Source organism: Python bivittatus, unplaced genomic scaffold, assembly GCF_059951505.1.
Source record: "Python bivittatus isolate LINGU-HERP-01145 unplaced genomic scaffold, Pbiv_v1 ctg000480_np1212, whole genome shotgun sequence".
Classification (NCBI taxonomy): domain Eukaryota; kingdom Metazoa; phylum Chordata; class Lepidosauria; order Squamata; family Pythonidae; genus Python; species Python bivittatus.
The window spans coordinates 98,596,985-98,620,140 of NW_028277075.1; positions in this window are offsets into that span (position 1 = coordinate 98,596,985).

Below are 23,156 nucleotides of genomic sequence, written 5' to 3' on the forward strand. Positions count from 1 at the left end.
CCAAGCTGCTTCTTATCTGACCATTCTGCTGGCTGTGGCTCTTCCCCCTGTCTCCCAAGGTCATTCCCACATACCATTACACCCAGCAACAGAATCCAATAGCTCCATCAAGGAAGTTACTATGCAGGAGGGAGGCTGGTACAAGAGCAACACAATCAACTGTTCCCTAGAGCCCAACTTCAGTCACAAGTAGTGCTAGATGGGAGGATGTAAAATAGGAAACTAAATTAGACATAAATTACACTACAGACATAATTAAAAATCAATCTTCTTAACACTGAAGCACATAAAAGGAAATTGGAATGTTCATTCCAATAGGAGAAGTAAAAGGGTAGAATCTAAAAGGAGCTGATTAGGAGTTCAAAATCACATTATAGGTTTCAGAAGGCCAGATGTATCGGTATGTCATGGGATCTTTCTAATTTGTATGTATGCTTGTGTGTGCCCATTTGAAATACCTTGCAGCTAGGTAGGTTTGTCCATCAATATTAGCTTCCCAAAGTGTGCAAACTATTGTACAATATCCTTAATTTCACATACTAGCAAAATAATGGTTAGGATCATCCAATGCAGATCAGAGCCCTACATGGAAAAAGAGATGCCAGATGTTCAAGTTGACTTTAATCTCACAACACATGGACAGACTCAACCATAGTTTCAACTGGGAAACTGCTAGTACCTTAGGCCAAGTCAAATCCAAAAATGCTAGGGAATTCCTGGAAGCTTGGTATTTAGACAAATCAGCCATCAACAGACACATATAGATACACCACATTTACACATTGTTCAAGAGAGACAATAAAAAAGCTAAGAAGGAAACAAGACCAGAACACATCCTCTCCAGCAGCCAACACCCAGATAAGCAGGAATTAACACCAGACAAACAATTAGGCAGAAAACAATACCCTAATCAAGGAACTACCAAGGAGAAGACCACATCCGCACCATAACTGGCAGAGCAAGCTAATGTATATAAACAGGGAGCAAACCCCACACTTACTTGCACTGATGATGTTACCTAATTGGATAATGAAAGGTCTGCAGCAAACAACCAACCTTAGAGAGCACCAACTTTAGAAAAGACTGAGGAACATGAGAACTGTTGACATTATAAAAAGGCCTTTGATTATGTCAATCATGTCAAACTGTGGAATGAGCTTGGAAAAATGGAAATCCCAAAACATCTTATCCTTCTCATGGGAAACCTATATACCAGTCAGGAAGCCACAATATGGACAGGTTGACAAAAGAGTGTGACAACTCATTTATTCAACCAATATGTGGAATGTGTATTAAGGGAAACTGGATTGGAAGATGAGCATGGTTTTAAAATTGGAAGAATAAAAGTAACTTGTACTAGGCTGATGACACTATCCTGATATCTGAAAATGCAAAGGATCTACAAACTCTAGTAATAAAAATCAAAGAGTGCACAGTAAAAAAATGAGACTAAAATTAAATATAAAGAAGACCAAACTAATGAGAACAGGTAGAACAACTAGCCTTAGAATTGACAATAAAGTTATCAAAGTGGTGGATAGCGTCTGCCTTTTAGAATCAACTATCAGCAATAAAGGAACAAGCAGTCAAGAAATATGCTGCAGACTAGCACTTGGTAGAGCAGTTATGAAGGCCTTGGAAAAGATATTCAAATGTTATGATGTGTCTATACCCATAAAGGTCAGAATCATGCAAGCCATGGTATTCCCTGTGACATACTATGGAAGCGGAAGTTGGATTTTGAAGAAGTAGGATAGGAAGAATATTAATGCTTTTGAACTCTAGTGTTGGAGGAGACTCTTGATAATACCATGGACAACCAAGAAAACAAACAAATGGATCATCAAACAAATCAACCCAGGGTTCTCACTTGAGGAACAAATGACCAGGCACAAATTATCCTATTTCAGACGCATAATGCAAAGACCCAGTTTGTTTCTTCACATACAGGGCAATTTTCTTTAGTTATAGAAGAAGAAAAGAACACAACTGGGATGCTGTGGAAAGAGAGGCTTCTGTACTGGGACAATTTGACCATTGGGTGGCCACACACATTTGCCTGAGAGAATATTTGATAAGGGCTAACGAGCTAATAGAAAGGTCTCCTTTTTCCCAACTAATTCAGATGCTTCTGCTTCTCAGGGTAGTCAGTGGTAGAACAGAGCTGCCAGTCTTGCTGTGCAATGATTGATTGATTGATTGATTGATTGGATTTCTCTCCCGCCCATCTCCCCTACAATAGGGGACTCTGGGCGGGTTACAAAGAGATTTGCTTGTGGCTGCTATCTGAACACCCCCACTCCCTTCATAGAAATTCAAAACCTGGGTTTTCTATGAGCGTGAGCCTTTGCACTCCCCCGCGTGCATCCTCCGCACTGAACTCCTGGTTTGCAAAGGAGCATCTCCCGGCACTCAGAACCAGGTTTCGGTCTACAGTCCAAGCCTCTTGGTTACCATGATGGGGTATTCTCCAGTGGTGACACACAGGCAGCTGTTATCAGACTTTCCAGCTGCATAAGCTCATATAGAGGCATCTCTTAAGATAAAGATGCCACGCCAGGGCCGTTTGAGGTGATTACGTGACACAGAGGAGATTAAATTGAAGAAGTCAAATGCAGTTTAGCCAGTGGTATTTTACACTGTAACATCTTTGTATATGCTCTTCGGTATCTTCAATATTGTTGAAGAGTAATGATAAGGGAAAAGAATGGATGTAACATTTCTGTTAAAGTCACTTGAGAGCTACAGTATTCAAAGCTGAAAAGAGGAAGCAATTCAGCGGATCATTCTGATTTATTTTCATTGGAAAGTTATTACAAGTATGCATACTTTGACGTTTCTATTTTCACCCTTGCATAAAGTTTCAGAGATGAAAGGTATTATCTTTTTCCTCTTCTCCAAAACACAGTTTTTACCCTGCATGTCCCATTTTCTCTAGAGGTTTTATGATAACTAATCCAAAATTCCTCCAACTGGGGACTCCAAAAACCTGGCAGAGTCTGAGAATATGTTCTTATGTATTTAGGCATGCCGTACCTGGACTGCAAATACCCAGATGATCCCTAGGTGGCAACAAAGAGATATAGAAAACACCCTCTGTTGCCGTCTGATATTCTTTTTTAAGAATTTTATTAAGCTTTAAAAAGCAAAAGGATAAAAGCAAACAAGAACTAATAGTCAACTTAGAAAGAAAGAAAGAAAGAAAGAAAGAAAGAAAGAAAGAAAGAAAGAAAGAAAGAAAGAAAGAAAACAAAAGTGGTGGAAAATAGAGAAAAAGAAGAGGAAAAACAAAATACAAAAAGAATAATTTCAGACTTCTTTTACAGCAGATATAATTGAATCATATAACCTCTGACTCTAAAACTACATCTTAACAAATATGTTTTGTATACTCTATTAATTTAACTAATCCATATGTCATAATTTCATTTTTCCCCCCTGTTTCCTGCAAAAAGTCCAGAAGGGGCTTCCACTTGGCATTAAAGTTAATCAACGTTTTTCTCTAAGCAAAGCTGTCAATTTTGCCAGTCCTGCCTCTGCTGCTCTCGGTGTTTTTTACGAAGCCAGAGCTAAGCACTTGTGTTCTTCTGCGCATCCTGTTGTCTCTTGCTGTTGTAATGTTCATATTATTTACGCAGTTAAGCAGCTTTTCCCTTTTCCCCCCGCTCCTCCTTTGCGCAAGAAAAAGCATCAACCAAGGGCAGCACAATTGCTTTTGCTGGATTTCCATCTAGCTGGCAAGCTGCAAAACCCAGAACATGCTGTATTGCTTGCTTGATCTTGCTCAGCGGCTGGGGTGGAAATGCCTACAGAAACATTTAAGGGGGCGATTTTAATTTTTTTTTACTTATGGGAATGGCAGTAAAATTTCTGATAGCTGGTTTGGCTTGCTTATATTCTGACAGGGAGAGATGCTCATTGAACGGGACTTTAAAGACTGGCGTTCTTTGGTCCTGAGGAGATGGTTGGGCACTTCAGGATTGCCTTAAAGAAATGAAGACTCCTCCCTGTTGAAATAAGGACTGGGGACAGGGGAGGGATATTTACAGAAAACAGATTCTAGATTAACGGACTTTTCAGTTGTTGAGGCAAGAATTATGTTCCCTTTTTTTTCCTGTGGGGATTTGACTCTTTTTTTTTTTTAGCGCTTTTAAAATAAACCCTTCAGCCAATGTTTTTGCAAGGTGGATAGCAATATTCTGGAGGTCCACAAGTTTTCTGTTCCTGGAATAGATTATTTATTTGTATGCTGCCTCAATCACAAAGTGACTCTGTAGCTTACAGAATAGGATTAAACACCCAGTTAAAAAAGTCACAAAAATATCCAGAGGACAAAATCAACAGTAAAATATAGTGTACATTAGGAAAAGGTAACTAAACAAACAGTCCCAACCAACAACTGTCAGGGAGCCAATCACTACACTCTACCCTGGGGCCTGTTAGAAAAGTCAGATTTTACAGCTTTATGAAAGCCCAACAGGATTGCAGCCATGCAGATCTCAGAGGGAATGCAGGGGGGTTTAATACTGGCCTACCATCCTGAAGTACATTTTCCTACATATTTTCTTACATGATCTTCCTTCCTTCCTTCCTTCCTTCCTTCCTTCCTTCCTTCCTTCCTTCCTTCCTTCCTTCCTTCCTTCCTTCCTTCCTTCCTTCCTTCCTCCCTTCCTCCCTTCCTTCCTCCCTCCCTCCCTCCCTCCCTGGATTATAATGTATTCTATTTTTCAGGATTTTAGTGAGTCAAACAATTGGATCACAACTAAATAGGAGACCTGAAATCTTTGTGTTTTTCAGTATCAGCTTCATCCCATTAATGCATTCTATTTGCCATATGCAAACATATACGTTGGGGAGGTCAGATCTGCTATTATAAAAGAAAATTATTGTTCCTCCAACCAACAGGCAAGGACGCACGCATGCTGAGGCATTCAAGATGCCACTTTTGATTGGAAACTTAGAGACTAGATTTTCAGGATGAGAGCCATCCAGTAGGACTCTCATTCACAAACAACGCAGCATGGCTGGTGACAGTCATTTACACGCACACGCACACCACAGAGCCTTTGTGTAAATTTGCCCGATGACATCAAAGTATTTTGCAATAAACAGCAACACTTTTACTAACAAATCAGCTTACATGTACTGTACATTTAGGCAATAACTCATGATGTAATGTTGGCGGTATCAAACAGAAAGAGAACAGGAAAGGAAACAGAAAGCTTTTCAATAGCATGATACTGCACATTTCTCTGAAACAGAAGAGATTGATTTCATTAGCTCGAAAGGGCTGATTGATATTTGAAGTCTTAGCCTGGAAACCTTGAGACATAAATCCAGCCCAATTAAAATAAATGGAAAATATCAGCTTTATGCTTCCTTGTGCGATTTTGTATTGCGGTGAGATCCATCCATTTATGATAATAAAGGTAGTGGCAGCCATTGATAGTTGTATCTACTTCATTGTCTAACATTTGCTCTGCTAATTAACTTCAATTTTGCCCTGGGAAAAAGCAGTCTTTGCTGTGTGGGAAAAATTATTCATTTTCCTTGCCTGTCTGCTTCTTATTCCTTTTTCGAAAGAAATTGTTGGTCATGCCTAATTGAACTAAGATTACTAGTGATGGATTGGAAGGGAAGTGCTGTTTGCATCACCAAATTTTCTGCATGTAGTTCCCCTTGAGCTTCAATCCAGATTTAAACCATGCTCCGGAAGTGATTGCTATTAACTGATGTTGTATGCTTTGCTTTGCGTTTGAGTTAGTTTTATTTTGTTTTATTTTGTCACAGGCAGAAATGTTAGTGCTGATGAGACTGAAGCCATCTGGAATGCAATCATAAGGTTTTGGTAGTTACGTGGTAGTGGTGGTGATGGTGAAGAAGTATATGAGAGGAAGTTTTTAATTTTACTAATTTTACAGTTCAACAGAAAGAAAATCTGAGTCTATCCTGGACTGCGGTTCCAAGTATCATATTTGACATTCACAGTTACTCTTTTACTTCTCCTGCCACAGTAGAGGGACCTACTCAAAGTTAAATAGAAGTTATCTTCATTTCAGCTGCCGTCAGTAGTATTCTTTCTTGCCCACTGATAGAAATGAGTCAGGAAATTGCTCTCCTTAGGTAAATATATGCAGCCACAGTTGGGTAAACTTTAGCTAGTGTTTGAAATGTCATCCCATAGGCACATCCTATGTCACAAAAAGAAAAGAAGGCACAAAAAAACAAAAAAAGGGGATTTTTTTTTCTACCGAGGAACCCACTGTCCTCACCAAAATAAAAATTAAGAACTTGCAGTCTTGTAAGATTTTGACAACCTCACATCAGATTTCATGAGACTTCTCAAATACTGCAAGAGAATCCTGAGATGGCTGAAATCTGACAAGTTCTTGTGCTAGCTTTTGGCAATCTTGCTATAGAATTTGGTGCTGTAGTTCCAAAACATAGGTTAGTGCCGCAGGGCTGCCTAACCTAATTCATCATGTATACTTCATGTGTGCCAGAGATGGGACAACAAAGACAAGAGGCATGGGCTTGTGAAAAGAAGAAAGCTGGACAACTGTGCTGGTGAAGGGGCTTGTGCAGCCGTGATAGTATTGGCTATACACTGGGAGTATAGGGTGCCAAAAGGGTCCCCTATGATATGCAGGTCCTCCAGGAGCAGCCAGAGTAAAGATGATCCACTGGAGAAGGTGATGACAACCCACTCCAGTATTCTGCCAAAACAAAAACCAAAAACGAATGGATATTTACCGCCAGGACTATGTCAATGTGAGACTGGAAGATGAGTCAGTATGAGCAGCACTGGTACTTATGATATGGCTGGATAAAAGCCAAAAGGATGTTGCCTGATGGGGCCAGAGGAAAAAGGAAAATCCAGTGTTGCAAAGATATGTATACCACTGGTATGAGGAACGTCAGAGCCACGAACTAGAGGAAACTTGATGTTTTTAGAACAAAAATGTCAAGACTGAATGTTGACATTTTGGGAAGCAACAGGCAGAAATAGGCTAGGACAAGTTTATTATCAAAATATCAAATCTTCTACCTGGACAAGATAAAAGGAAATATGGTCACCATTAGGAACAGGATGGTGTCAGAGTCAGTGTTCAGACACAACTCCTCAAATGAAAGAATGATCTCAGTTCAGATCTAATGCAAGCCAATCAAACCTACAGCAATTCAAGTTTATACTCCACAAAGATGCAGAGGAAGTGAAGGTTGAAAAGCTCTACAACAGCTTTTTACACCTCTGACAGACCACACAAAAAAAGATCTTACTAATTATAAGAAACTGGAATACTACAGTTGAAAGTAAAATGTCAGCTGGAATCATGGGAAAATTTGGCTTCAGTGTACAAAACCAAGCAGGAAACAGACTACTAGAATTCTGCCAAGAATATTCAATGTTTAGAGCAAATACCTTTTTCCAACAGCCTAAAGGACAACTCTACACATGGACATCACCAGATGGACAACAATGAAATCAGATTGCAAATGCTGCTGGAGAAGTTCTATTCAGTCAGCTGACTGTAGCTCTGGTCAAACACACATTCTTGCAAAGCTACAATTCAAAGAAAATGAATAAAATAATCAGACCAACAACATACAGTACATCCTTGTCAATACTCCATATGGTTATGCAGTGAATGTAAAGAGTAGATATAATTGATTAGACTGATAAACAGAGCACGGGAAGAACTCTGGACTTAAATTTTTGACTTAAAGATGAGGCAGATAAAATAACCCAAAATGCAAAAAGTAAAATATGCCAAAAAAGCTGTCTTTTGACCTATTGAAAATAGCTAAAGAAAAGCAGAAAGCAAAAGGTAATAGAGACAGAAGAAAGTTTGCCCAAATAAATGCTGAGTTCTAGAGAACGATAAGAGACAAGGTGTTATATCTGAAGAAGCAATACAGAGAAATTAAAGATAATACTCAAACAGAAAGGACAAAGGAACTATTTAAGGAAACTACAGAAATCAAGTTTTTATGCACAGATGGGCATGATAAAGGACTAAGAAGGCAAAGATCTACCGAGAAAGAAGATATATGTAAAATATCAATGATACTTATGTAGGTTTGATCACTGAATTAGAGCCAGACATTCTGGAAAGTGTAGTTTAATGGACCCTAGAAAATATTGGTAATAACAGAGCCACAGGAGTTGAAATACTGGCAGAACGGTGTTTTTTAAGCAGGTTCTGAAAACCCAGCTGTGGTCAAGGAACTGGAAAAGATTGACTTATATTGTAATACCAAAAAGGGCAATACTAATGAATGTTCAAATTATCAAACAATTGCACTTAGCTCACATGCTAGCAAAATAATGCTCAAGGTTTTGTAAACCAGACTTCAACAATACAGGGAAGAAGAATTGCTAGATGTGAAAGCTGGATCCAGAAGAGGCAGGGGCAGCTGAGATCACATTGCTAACATCTGATAGATAACGGAAAAGGCAAGGAAGTCTGTTAAAAGACAGCTATTGTTTTTTGTTGCTTATTCAGAGGTTTCTGACTACAACATATGGATTCCTGGGCCACTCATCTGCCTGTTGAACAATTGGTTTGTTGGCAAGGAAGCAACAGTTGAAATGGAATATGGAGCAACTGCACAGTGGTTCAAAATTAGGAAAGAAGTGTGCCTAGATTGCATACTGTCCCCTTATTTATTTAACTTACATGCAGAACATTCCTAGAAGAAATAGAAATTAGCATCAATAACCTCTGAGGTAGCACTTTGATGGCTGGAAGTGAGGAGGACTTAAACAGCCTCTTGTTGAAAGAACAGCATGCAAAAACCAGTCTGCTGTTCAATTTTTTTTTTTTAAGTTAAGGTTATGTCAACAGGCAATGCCCACCCAGTGCAAATAGATGGAAAAGAAGTTTGAAATAAACTTTATTTTCCAAGACTCATGAAATAAAGAGATACAGTAGCTGATACTTGGGACAAAGACTATGGCAGATCTAGACAAAATATTACAGTGCAGATACATCACACTGACAACAAAGATAGAGACTGTGCAGGTTTTAACATATGGCTGTGAAAATTGGATCCCCAGAAAGGCTTAACAAATAAAAATTTATCACTTTGAATTGTGATGCTGGAACAAAAGTACCTTGGATTGCAAGAAGTACGAATTATTCAATACTATAAGAAGTAAAGCCAGCCTGGTCACTGGAAGCACTAATTATGGAGATAAAGCTTAAATATTTTGGACATATAATGCAAAAGTAAAAGTCTTTGGAGACGACCCTGAGTCTTGGAAGAGTCAAAGACAATAAAAAAAGAGGCTGACAGAAGACAAGACATACTATCACTGGTGACACAAGTATGAGCATACAAGAACTCCAAGAAGCAGTTACTAACAGTCCAGGTAGAATGATGTCCATCAGTTCACAAAGAGGCCGAAGTGACTGAACAATGGCAAGGAAGGCACACGTGTTGCACAGTCCATCAGTGCAGGGCATCTATGCAGAAAATGTGACTGCCACATATATGGATTGTAATTTCTCTCTGGTAAGTGATCAGCACGTTTGCCAATTCACAAGCTATCAACCCCCATCTTGGCCTAGCCACCAGACTGGTAGCATCCACAGCAAACCACAATGATGCAAAAATGATAACACATGGACATGGTGTCATGATACAAATCCTGCCTTTATCTACTTGCATCTCATTATCTGTTACAAGTACATATGCCATCGCATTTTCATTATGGCATCATGACACATGTCCCATCCTGTGGACACCCAGAACATGTCAATTTTGGGATTTTAATAAGCCTCAGACCAGAAGCGACCTTCTCTGGGTTTGCTCATGTGCTTTTCCCCTCTTGTTCCTTTGCTGCTGACTACATCTTTTCCTTCCCACAAATGAGAGTCCAGTGAGATGCTGTGACCAGATTCTCTGGATCTAAGTTCACTGTGCCAGCATGCCCTGAGGATGCTATTGCTAGTCCAAGCCTTGATTTATTCTGTGCTGGAAACACGACAGGCATACTTCAGCGTGCAGTCATGCAGAGCTCACACTAACATTAATGGATCCCAAAAGTCAGTTCGGTGCCTAGCTGCTCTCAGATAAATAACGGTAATGATTTTTGTTACATATCTCCAGGATGCAGATTCTTTTGTAACACATATACTTTGTAAGTAAAGTAACCCAGTCTTTCCTTACCTGCTGCCCTCCACACATATAGTTGAAATTCTATTTGTGGACTGTGAGGAGTGCAATAGCAGTGCATCTGGAGATTATCAGGTTGGGAAAGTCTGATGGAAATAAGGATGGTATCAAGCAGACTTGGGGCAATATTGTTCATCCAGTGCGAAAAGCTATTCTTAATTCTATTTGCCCTTTTAATCTCCTCCTTGCTTGTCCAATTTTAGACCAGAAGCACCTTAGATTACATAGAGCTATATCTTCTTAAAACCAGACAGATAGCTTCAGTTAGCATAATGATTAGTGTTATAAGGTGAGATACCAAAGACTGTGTGCAGTGCTGTTCATGCTGAGTGGAAAGTAAATTCCTCTGATTGCCATGTGACTCATTCCTGAGCTGATGTGTATAGGATACCTCTCTGAAAGTTTACATCATGCATTTCATAGTGAAATAAACAAACAAGGATTCTTCTTTGATTCATCCAAATGACATAAACTTGTTTGTTTCTCTTGTCTGCTAAAATGGGTGGCATCTGTTTCCTGCTTTGGTAAGAAAAACATTACTTACAACAAGAAATCATTCACTTTAGCACAACCTGACTTCACACACTGCCACGCTGCAAGAAACACTCTGCAAAATAAAATGTCATATAAGAGACACCCAAGGATAACATAATACACTCAAGTCTACAGCAGGACAGTTTGACTCACACGCCACCTGATTTATTTGGAAATAACTCTCCAGACCAAATGTGGAGAGGAATTTATGCCAGAGTTTCATACATCAATGGAATCTGTTCTTTGGTAAAGTTCATTCTTGAACAAAGAAAAAAAAACATAGGAAAGCATGGCCACTAATGAATGGAACAGAAAATAAGAGTGTAAGCTAAGATCAAATTGAGTCTGCATTTGTTTTTGTCATTCTATGATTTCTAATTAATAAGAGGTGAAATGAATCATACTACTAATAATATATGTTGAAATAAAGTTGTCTCCAACGTGCGCTCATTAAGTACGGAGAGTCACAACCATGAAGGAAAAGATAATACTGCTGTATATAGTACAGTGGTTAAGGTGGTGAACTAAGAGCAGGAAGAGTCAGAAGCTCACTGGGGGACTTTTGGCCTGTGAGTCTCTCTGAGCCTAGCTTATCCCACAGAATTGCTGCTGTAAGAAAAAAAAAAGTAGGATGACATAATATGTATGCTACCTTGAAGAATATCTGATCAATATTAACAAATCATACCCTAAACCAGTGTTTCTCAACCTTGGCAACTATGCTGGCTGGGAGATTTTGGGAGTTGAAGTCCACACATCTTCAAGTTGCCAAGGCTGAGAAACACCGCCCTAAACTCTCTAGCAACATGGAATTCAATAGCATGTGTAGGGCCTGCCCTCTGGAATGACGTGGCTCCTGTCTTACTGGCATTTCAGAGGGCCTTGAAGTCCTTGCTCTTTGGCCAGGCTTTTGGCTAGGCTGGTTGAAGCCCATTCCAGGTAATGTGGGCAAGTTTTTGGTTGTTGCCCAGTTTTGCCACCTTTTGGCTCCTTTGTCCTTATTGTTATAATCTTTTACTGTTATTTTTTCTGGTTTTTTAGTTTGTGAACCACCCAGAGTTGCTGGGAGTCAGGTGGTGTACAGATTTAATAAATCACCACCCCCATTCCCATCATCCCTTAGACATGCTGAGACTTGCTGAATTGTTTCCCCCAAAGCCAGACTTGAAGCAGTGTAATTATTCACCAGCATTGGGATGAGGGCCTCCTGCAGATATTGGAAGTCCTTTTTCATAATGCTGTTTCTTTTGAGCTTTGAATTAAATCTGAGCAGCTTCACCAAGCATCTCAGCATCATTCTCTACAGTGATGTACAGAGGCCTGTGGTAGCTATGGCTGAGCATTTTCAAACTGGATCCTGTTTTGTGTTAGTAAGAAAGACCAGAAAGGTGCTAAGTGTATGTAAATCAAGTTACACTTTTCTGGGAGCTCATTTACTTTCTACTCAATTTTTATTCTACAGAACAAAATTACATTTCTGAGTGTAAGATTTTACTAGATTTACCCTGTAGCTGTTTCATTGCTAAACTATGATATTAAGTAGGTCACCAAATCTGGGAATTATTTTTCCTAACTCATTAGTAACAGACTGCTCTGAGGTTGTTGTTGTGGCACGTGTTTTTAAAAATATCCTGGAGTTTTGTTTTGTTACACTACATTAATCTTTTCCTGATGCTGCCTCCTTTGTTAGATTTTCCTAATCTTGGAAAAAGTTGGAAATATTCATATAGCACTAACTGTATGCAGTGCACATGTAAGCACACACACACACACACACACACACACACACACAAAGAGAACTGTTTGGTTGCAATGAAGGTGTTACTTGGAAAATGAGGCTGGATGCTCTGCCACAGTCTGCATTAGGGTGGATTGGGATCAAGTCATGACTTGATCCAGGTTTCATGAATCAGATATAGTTGGATTAGTACAATGAACGTCCCTCGCAGATGAACCCCAAGTAGCATTAGTATGTAGAACATAGTGGATAGGCCAACGCACATTCCCTTAGTGGTATTCAAGGTAAGTATCTGAGCTTTAGATCTGACATACATGACACAGTGGAGGTTCCTTCATCCTGAAGGAAAAATGGTAGGGATGGCAAATCATCACAGGGACTTCAGAAATCAGTCTGAGCCAAATATTTGCAGAAATGAGAAACAGAGAAACAAATATATCAGATGTGATTCTTCTCTGTGCTTCTTTTTTGCAGTTGGATAAGAAGGCCTGTGGTAAAGTGTTTTGCAGTGGAGGCAAAGAGACAACCGTGACTCTACCGATGAGGTGCTTCTTGACTCTCAGCCGCTGCTGGGGCTACTGGAAGAGGCTTCAGAAGAGAGGCAAAGTGAAACAATATAATCACTCTTTTTTGGCAGTTTTGTCTAGTTGCCACAGCTTTTACAAATATCTTTTGTTAATAGGATACATTCTGCTGCGTTATTTTAATACATGTCTCTTAATGAATATATTTGTACAGTTTTTTTTCAGACACACACACACACACACACACACACATGCCAATTTCTTCTCTACCTTAAACCAGTTCAGCGATTCTGGTTTGACACAAGGGTGTTTCATGATCTTCAATTTAGTCATTGCAATACGTAAATTATAGGATCTATTATACTATTGCAATTACAGGAATAATATAAATGGAGAACTATAAAGCAATTTTCTAAGAACATCATGGTAATCAGGACTTCAAGTAATACCCCTCTCTTGTTTGTTTACTTTGATGTGTATTCACATCATTCAACAAGGACTGATTGTTTCATCACAGTCTGATCAATCATAAATAGCCTATCTTTTAAAAAAAAAAAAAGGATGCTAAAAGGAAGCAGTGATTAGAGATGACATACACGAAAAAGCTGCCCCAACTCTTATAGAAAGTTGACAGCTTAAAGTGACTAAAATAGTGTTGATTAGATGCTTCTGCATGACTTAATATTTACACATTGCACAAAGGGCTAAGATGGCTTTTAAATCTGGCTAATCATATTGCTGTGTTTATGTCAAGTGAGACATATTGAAGCCCATATTTCCAACCTACAAACACTTGATTATGATTAAATCACTTCAAATCATAGATCTGGTTTGCATTTTGCATAAATTTATGTGATGGGGATCTAAAGTAGCAGGGCAAATGTTCTGATTTTGCAACCATTTAGCCAAGGCAAACATTGTGCTTTCCAAGAAATGTTGCCTTCACAGGGTAACTGAATAACAGAGAGTGTCTTTACAATGAAGGGTTCAGGGTCAATTGTTTTTCATCAAGAACCTTCATGAAATTCATTTAGCTGGAATATTTTGTCTAGGTGTCAATGTTGCAGGTGTGTGTCTGTGGGTGAGACAGGTTCAGACAGATATCCTGTCCTACAAACTGGCTTAAGCTGCAGTGCAGCTATGATTATTATTTGTGTGTGTGTGTGTGTGTGTGTGTGTCTGTTTGAGGCACTCCTGGCGACTGCCTGGACTAGACCTTGCAGTTTTCTTGGCAAGGTTTTTTTTGGATGTGGTTTGCCCTTGCCTGCTCCCTAGGGCTGGGAGAGAGGGACTGGCCCAAGGTCACCCAGCTGCCTTTGTGCCTCAGGCGGGACCAGAACTCACCATCTCCCCGTTTCTAGCCTGGTGCCTTCACCACTGCACCAAACTGGCTCTCTCGCAGCTATGATTAGCTTTCACCCTTACTGTGGAAATGTGTCCTGAGAAACAAAAGCAAGGATCCAGCACCCTGGAGCCTTACCTGCAGTGCTGCACTTCAGCTGCCATACTTCTTGGGGCCCCTCCTATGGAATTAATGGCATGATAGAAAGACAGGAAACTGATTTCTATCAAATAAGACTATTGATCTAGCGAGACCATGTCGAAGGATGGAAAGAGACAAACAAAAGACAAGGGCAGAGGCTGTTGTGCTGACTGACTTATGCCATGTCATTTATAAACCAGTGAAAAGGTAAAGATGCTCTGGGGTCAAGGTCAACTTTCTGGGGTTGGATCCATGCCGGTTGCTGGTGACCATGAAGGAAGAGATTTGCCACACCCTTCTTCCAGGACACTTCCCTCCATCCTGCCAAAAGCTCTGGAATTCCCAGACAGTCTCCCATCCGAGTAATGTTTTTGAAGTCAGCCCAGATCAGCTAGAGTCTGCCACATTCGGAGGCTCATAAACAAATACGTGGGTCTTAACTAATACGTGAGGCTAAATACTTGGGAATGGCAGCAGCAGATAAACAAAATGCATCTGTACACTTTTTGAATATCTGCCAACTTGTATAAGCCAGATTTTTTTTTGGGGGGGGAATAAAAGTGGATTGCATATGCTTAAGGCAGTGTTGTCCAAACTTGGCCACTTTCAGATGAGTGGACTTCAACTCCCAGAATTCCCCAGCCAGCCATGCTGGCTGGGGAATTCTGGGAGTTGAAGTCCACTCACCTTAAAGTGGCCAAGTTTGGACAACACTGCCTTAAGGGAACTCACTGCTAGCAAAAACGAAGCTGGAAGACACCCATATTCTTCAGAATCCACAGAGGAATTAGATATCAGGAAATCCCCAGCTGAAAGCACTTCCTTTAACAACATTTTGATTGCAGGTTTTCATTCACAGCTGTGTTACACCTGCAGATGACAAGAATTGCTCTTAATAGCTAACACAGTGCCTTACATCTGACAGGATTGATCACTTAAGGCGCTATCTAAAGTGATCATTATACTTTGCAGAACATTGGGATCTGTCTATATTAGCTGTATACAATGAGAGAGAGAAATTAGGTGAAATTATATTTTTATGAGGCCAAGAGCTAGTTGCAAAAACTTGTAGCAACAAGATTGCAGCCCTGAGGAGATGCAACTCTAATCCAACAAATGACCCAGACATTTTTTTCTTTTCAGTATGCTACTGTTGATCAATAACTTTACCTAGAAATTGCTATCTCAGTTCACACTATATTACTCTGTCTAGCATTCAATTAATTTATGTTGCCAAGCAGCTAGGTCAGAAGAAAGATTTCATGAGACATGAAATTTGTGATTTTTGCAGTTAGCCCAGTAAAATCACATGGGTGTGTTTGGGGTTGTGGGTAGGGGTTCAAAAAGGGCCAAATGTGATTTTAGAGAATTTTTCTTACTTTGTCTGGTAATGAAATGTTTAGCGAGTTCATTTTGCAATATAATCAGTAAATTATTTCTTCACAGCTCCACAGGTTTTGTGAGAGCGCTCTAGAAGCCCGCAAATAGATACAAGCTTTGTGGAATAACTTCTTCAAAACCTCAAAGCCAATCTAGACATAATATTAATTGCAAGCCTGCAATTAACGTGCATATTTTACTGGAAACTAGCACCACCTAGTTCCAGTCTTCGCCATTTTACATTCTAATTGTAGTAATTATTTCTAAATTTGCATCAATAAAGAGACATCAGCATATTCAAACTGTGTGCAGCCTGTGACCCTTTTGGTCCTCCGTTTGGAAGATACCTTTCTTTTTCTTTTTTTCATGTTGGCAACTCGTAAATCATCTATTCTAGGATAAAAAGGAATGGAGGAAACATTTTCTTCTTATATTTCACCCCTACTTAGTATCACAAGAGCAGTCGCAGTGTTCCTCAGTACCCAGGTTTTTGATGGGTTTTCTTCTTTACTACAGGAATTCTTATTACAAAGTGACTTTTACATCTCGGTTAAGAAGCAAGCCTTGTAGAACTATATGAAATTTTTACCTCCAATGGCCTCTGCCACCAACTACAGGCTAAGAGCTTAGCAGACACAAAAACACCTTGTTTTTCACTAATATCTTTCACAGGATCATCTGGTGTACAGGCAACACAAACATTTAGCCTGTCGTGCCCCCAAACAAAAGGTTTCAGAAAACTCTAGACTCCCTCCAGGTACAATTAAATTGAGTGCCTCCTTGAAACTCATCCTCTTATTGTCACTCTCTACACTTTTTCTCCTGAAAATGATGTGCAGCAGAATGAGGTAGTAGCATCTTGAGATGGTAGAGTGGAAAAAGAAACCCACAGATGTTGACAATGAAGCTTAAGAAATGTCTAGAAAGATTCCAGCTCTGAAAAAGTGTTTCTATCCCAGCCCATTTCTGGTACACAAGTTTTCCACTGATGAGATTTTCCTGTAGGGAGAAACCTGAGGCTCCGACAGTTGACTGAAATGGTAGAGCCAATGCTATCATCTCAGAATGCTACCGTTCACACATCCTGCCCCCCCCCCCCAGTACATGTAGCAGAACAGAAATGGAAGTCACGCAGGGAAGAACTGTGCTTTCTGTTCATTTTGGTCTGAAACGTGTGATTTCCTTCCAGCGAAGAAAGGCAATATGAGCTAAACTGCAGTGGAAAGAACTATTTCTACCTCTCCCCAGCTTCCACCTAATCCTTCTGATGTAGAAAAAGCATGAGTAAATGTCAAAGGGAAGGAACGACTCAAGTGACAGCAGAATGAAATCTCTTTTGGCAAAATACTTCAAGCAGAAAGGGCCTGCACATAATCGAATTTGAAATCTACACAAAGTGTTAAAGATTTTGCTATTCTTAGCTCCCCTTTGTGTGTGCCTAGTGCAGTCTCCATCTTAAAGGACCCCTTGCTCTTCCTGAGCTTGGCACTAAATGGCACCATTCATTCTTCTGGGGCGGGCAAATGGAGAAATCAGCAACAGGTATTACACCATTTCCTAGTGAGAAGCAGGCCTAATACATTGTAGATGTGTTACTTTCATGGAATACCCCGGTCCACAAATGCTCTTTTGGGTGGAATCATTGTTTTCTCATCTCAGTTGCAAAGCAGTCCGATTAATACACTTTAAAAATTAGAATATCGCTTTTGTGCATTTCTTTTTATTCAGACCTCTGTATGGTTTCCCATGTAAATCTAGTGACAAAACAGTTTAGTTCAAACAGTGCAAAATCTTGGGATAGTTTAGATTTCAAATCAGTTCCTCTGTCTTAGCTTTCTCATCTCTTTTGGACATGGTTATGAGAAAAACATTAGAAATACTGATCTCTCCCCCCCCCCAACAAGCCAACTTCGAATCTTGATTGATGATTCCAGCATACTCCAGAGTCAAAATTAATTACAGTTTCCAGTTCAGAAGTTGCCTTTGGCTATAGCTAAGCAAAGAGGCTTCTCATTTCTTCCTCCAGTTGCCCAGGAGCAAAGCAGAAATGAAAGTAGATTTGCAAGTAGAACGCTAAACTATGGTACTTATATAACTACATCTAAATAACTTTTAACTGGATGATTCTAAACGGATATTCTGCGAGTCAATCATCTATAGGGGAAGGAGAAAAAAAACTTCCCTGCCAGAGATTTCAGTCTGATAAAATGTGCTTTATTGGTTAATCTTTGACTTCATCTAAAGCAAATGCAGTAATTATTAAGAGACTCTGCACACTCAAATATTCACAAGCCACATTGATTAAAGATGCTTATTGATGTGCTGCATCGTGCAACTAACTTCTGGGGAAAAGGCTGATGTTCATAGGATTATATACTTATAATCCTATGTGCTTATAGTATTGGGAGCAAGATGGTATAGCGTTTTCAAGTTTTATCCCTCCTCTGAAAGCACTGAATGAAAATGTTACTGCCTAGCTTTGAATGTGAAATTCATTACGTTTGTTGAAAATGCCCCATAGGCATTTCCCTAGGGGATGTCAATGAGAGTGACTTCTATGCTTGTTCATTAGGACACCTTTGAAGTGATGGAGTTCCACTGAATTTTTCACTGCAGGACCTTGGGCATATAAACAGAAACAAATTCAGAGCCCCGGTGAGTCGAGATCCATGTTTGCCCAACTTGCCTCACATTAGTGTCATGATAGCAGCCAGGTGCAACAGAGGCTAAGGTTCTTAGACTTCAAATAGTTGCATGGGAATTGTCTCTTCAGGACTAGTAAAGGAGCTCCTCTTTTTTCCTTCTGCACCCTCACTCTTCCATATTCTCCTAGATAAAACTTGCTCATAGAAGTAGCTGATATTGATATTGCTTTAAACAGGCGAGGGAACATGTTAAAGGCAAGTCTCACAAAAAGGATGTCACAAAAAGTCCTTAACCTGGACTACTGAGAAGCTGGGTTTTTTTGTCTCAATGGTTCCCAATTTATTATGCAGTCTGAAATGTCAGGTTTACCCCAACCCTTAACATCTGGTGGTGGTGGTGGGAAACATTTTTTGCCATCTCGGAAATCTATTTCCCTGCAGCAAACGAGGTAACTCATTTCTGTTAACAGCTGTCTCCAACAATGTGTTGACTTACTAGGAATGTTTGTTAAAAGAACTTTTTGGCAATGTTTCTGGAATAAACACCACCTGCCAAAATGCCAGGAAAACGTCTGCAGTTCTTGTTCCCCCACTAGCTCTGCATCTTGATAATTGCTTCTAACTTCTATAGGCTGGCGTTCCGCTTTGCTTGGATGAAGACTTTCTTACTTCCATTTTTCTAACACAGCTTGTCTTAATAAGCCAAAATCTGTTCAACAAACCCTCAGCCTCAGGCAATGGTATCCATGTGGCTCTTTTCATTGTTTGCTTTTTGCTCCTCTAAAGCAAGTTTGACTCTCTGCAGTCTGCAAAGTGTGCAGCAATCCATTCATTCTTTGATTATTGCTACAGTACCAAAGATGCAAAGTGGGAAATAGTTGCAACTGAGAAACACCGGCTTGATCCCCACAATCTCTGCTTCCCCTTAATAGCCATGGATAAGAACAGGCAAATAGCCTGGAGCAAGCAAAGGTGACAAGAAAAGCTTTTCTTCATGAAGTAGAGGATGGTTACAGGAAGGGAAGGAGGGGACACAGAATCCAGAGAAGGAGTTTAACCAGGATCCTTTCAAATCAGATGGCTCTGCTGTCTGTCTAGTTCTTGCAGCATGTGCTCTCTGCTATTTTTGGTGGTAAGGTTCTGTACTTGTACAGAAAAACCTTGTACCATCAGGTGTTTTATTTCTCCTTTTTTTCTCTAGAGTTAATCCTATACATTCTTCAAGATCCAACTACACAGTGCACAGGAACTTATTCATTCATTCTATTAAATTATTGCAGTTGATTCAATGATGCAAAGCAGAAACTGGATGTATCGATGGAATATTGAGTTGATTCTTTAAAACACTCTTTTTAAACAAAAGCAAGGATTCTTTAACTGAGGGCAGCACTTGTCAAAGAAACTAATGTGATTCAAATACAAAATATATCTGCTGAAATCAGGGACAGGAAAAGCTTTCTCATCCTAGATCAAAAGAGGATGATTGTATCTGACAGTTCACGCTTCCCCAATAATCCACCAGAAAGTTGTTAAATATGAAAAGTGCAAGCAGTTTGCAACAGACACATTAACAGAACCCATCATCCCTACGCTCTCTGTTATGGTAACAGTTAGCATTTTAATTGCTCTGCCAATTCTAATATGCATAATTAACTTCTGGAGCAAGCATATAACCACTAAGTCATAATGCAATATTATAAATTAGGAATTGTGAATAAGCAAATTCACAGCTGGGGAAAGCTTAAGTCCAACACCTATTTTTCACATTAGCTGAGTTCCTGTGCAGCAAATGTGTTTGGCTTCAAACAAAGAGTACTATTTCAGGCCAACTAACAGTCAAGTAAAGCTGAACCCATACAATCCCTTAGGTTGTAGAATGACTGCTACCATGTAAAGAAAGCTAACATCCTGAGATAATTGACTGTTGAGATGTCCCTGGGCGCTACAGGAAGGAACTGATATCAGATGAAATGCACATCATCAAGAATTTGGCAATTATTTTCAGCTTACTAATTAATCTATTCATTCCCACCCAGAGCAGCAGTTTCCAACTTGGTGGCCTCTAGCTGTGTCAGGATTACAATACTCATCATTTCAAACCAACAGTACATTTGGGTCTGCTGGATGATGCATTAGGGGAGTTCTAGTCCAACATGCCTTTATGATATCATATCATGTTGGGAAAGGCTATTCTGGATGCATTCTTGCAGCTTTGATCAGAAATCTAAAGGAGAATGTAGTTGATTTTAAATTTCTGGTGGGCTTCCTTACATAATACAATAATACAATCACGTTCTACTGTTTAAAACCATTTCATGTTTTTCTGTTAGTTTAAGCACATCATAATCTAAAGCAGGCTGTCTTCCCATTCTCCAGACTGTCCCTGGTCTAATGATGGTGATACATCTTGGCTTTAAATACAAATTTTACATTGTTTAAATAAAACCACACTTCACCCAGAACACTTCCCTCCATTCTGCTGAACTGTTAGAAGAAGGTTCCCATCCATTTGACTGCCTCTGTTAAGTCTTCTTAAATTGATGCAAATTAATGCCATGTTGAATGGTGCAATGAGGAGAGTGGCATGCATCCTGCAGTAATAAAGTAAACTCAAAATGCCATCACAACTTCTAAAACACCCCAAGAATGAAAGAAACCACAAACCTCTTTTACAAGGGGAAAATGCTAGAAACATTTGCCTAAAGTCCCAGACACACATGTCAGGGAGAGATCTGCAAGGAAGTCGGTATTTACCAAAGGTTGAACCTATCCATATCATGGGGAATAATGGTGTGCTCCTTGGAATGTATTTAGTTCTTCTTTGATGGAAGTCAAAGTTCAGGGCAAGGTGATCTTTAAAAAACAGGGTCAGTTCACTTGGTGTGTCCTTGCCTCTTCATCAAATGAACCCAGAGTCTACTCCTTTGTTTTTGCACTGGAGGATTAGACATGAAAACTTTTCCCTTGCTCTTTCCTTCCACATCTGCCTTTTGTGCTGGTTTATCATCCATTTATTGTATTGTTAACTCAACTTGAATGGAATGCTGTAGATTTAGAGGCCAAAGACGACCATGATAAAGAAATGATTTTGTAGCAGCACCACGGCTTGTGTTCCAAGGTGATAACATCAAAGAAAATGAATAGCTCTCTCTTTGAATGGCTTTTTCAGATGGTTGGGAGGGGGGTAATCTTTTTTTCTACTTTCTAAATCCAGTTTGGCAGGGTTCCTCAACCTCAGCAACTTTAAGATGGGTGGACTTCAATTCCCAGAATTCCCCAGCCAGCATGGCTGGCTGGGGATTTCTGGGAGTTGAAGCCCACCCATCTTAAAGTTGCTGAGGTTGAGGAACCCTGCAGTTTGGGAGGACATCCAAATTCACTGCTGCCATTTCCTGATGCCTTGTTATCAGCTCTCCAAATGCCTTGTTCTGTCTTCGACTGATCAGAGATGCCCCAAGGTCAGATAGTTTTCTGCATTTTCATCTTTCTCTAGGTTCAAGTACTGAGTAGCTTCCTTACCTGTTTGAACTGTTTCTCCCACTCTGGTTTCATTCTTCACATTCACATGTTCTCTTCCTCCTATCTTTGCTGTTCTACTTATTCTTGACTTAACAGTTTTCTCTTTTAATATGACCAAGATGTTTTCAATAAGAAATTGGCTGTTGTCTTTGAAATGTATTCATATGTGTAAATCCTTCTGCTTTTGTGCTTCAAGTATGTATGAAAAGAATGACCTTTGGATGCAGGTTAGCTCATGATTTGATCCCACATCGGACTTCGTTAACACAGCAGCATATTCCACTGGTTGCATAGTCCCAGTTGTTGGCACAGCGCTGCAACTCTTGCAATTGAGCCTATTTTTATTTGCTTGGTTTCATTAAGAGCCCTGGGAATATGTTATATCCCATTCCTTCCTGCAGCATGTTCCTAAGATGATATTGTAGGCTCCCAAGCCTTGCTGTGCTAAATATGCCTGTATTCTTCATTATAGACAACTTGAGCAGTTCTGGTGGCCTGGAATCATATAACATCATAGAACTGGAAACAAGCTCCTTGTTCCAGGCAGGAATCCAAACTAAAAACATCCCGACAGTTTGCTGTCTAGTCTCTGCTTGGGCACTTCCATGAGAGAAGCCCACCACCAATAATGGAACAAATGGGCAATTTGTTCCATTTTTGCACTGCTCTCATTGTTAGAAATGTTTCTTAATGTTCAACTGGCATTTTTCTTCCTGTGATTGAATTCTGTTCTTTTCTGTTCTTTTCAGACCATTTCTCTTATACGTGCCTTGTACTCATTTCAGCTGGTCCAAGTAGTGTTGGAAAAATATGAAATAGTTATTATTGCTAAAATCCTTTTTTATTATCTGTTTAGTTCAGAATAGTCCTTTAAGGGAAAGAGAAAAGTTATACACCCATCATACATATTCATGTGTTTTAATACTGAACTCCATCAGAGTTCTCCAGAATCATAGGATTATTTTAGCGTGTATTTTCTGTTTTTACTTTTGCTTCAGTGAGAATATGGGAACTGTCTAGAGTTTTCGTCTTTAGGAAAACATTAAATAATTAGACAGTATAATTTCCCATTCCTGAAATTTAATTTCAGCTATTGTTTCTGTGATATTTATCTTCAGTGCATGTTATGTGAATGTACCAGCTTTTCATAA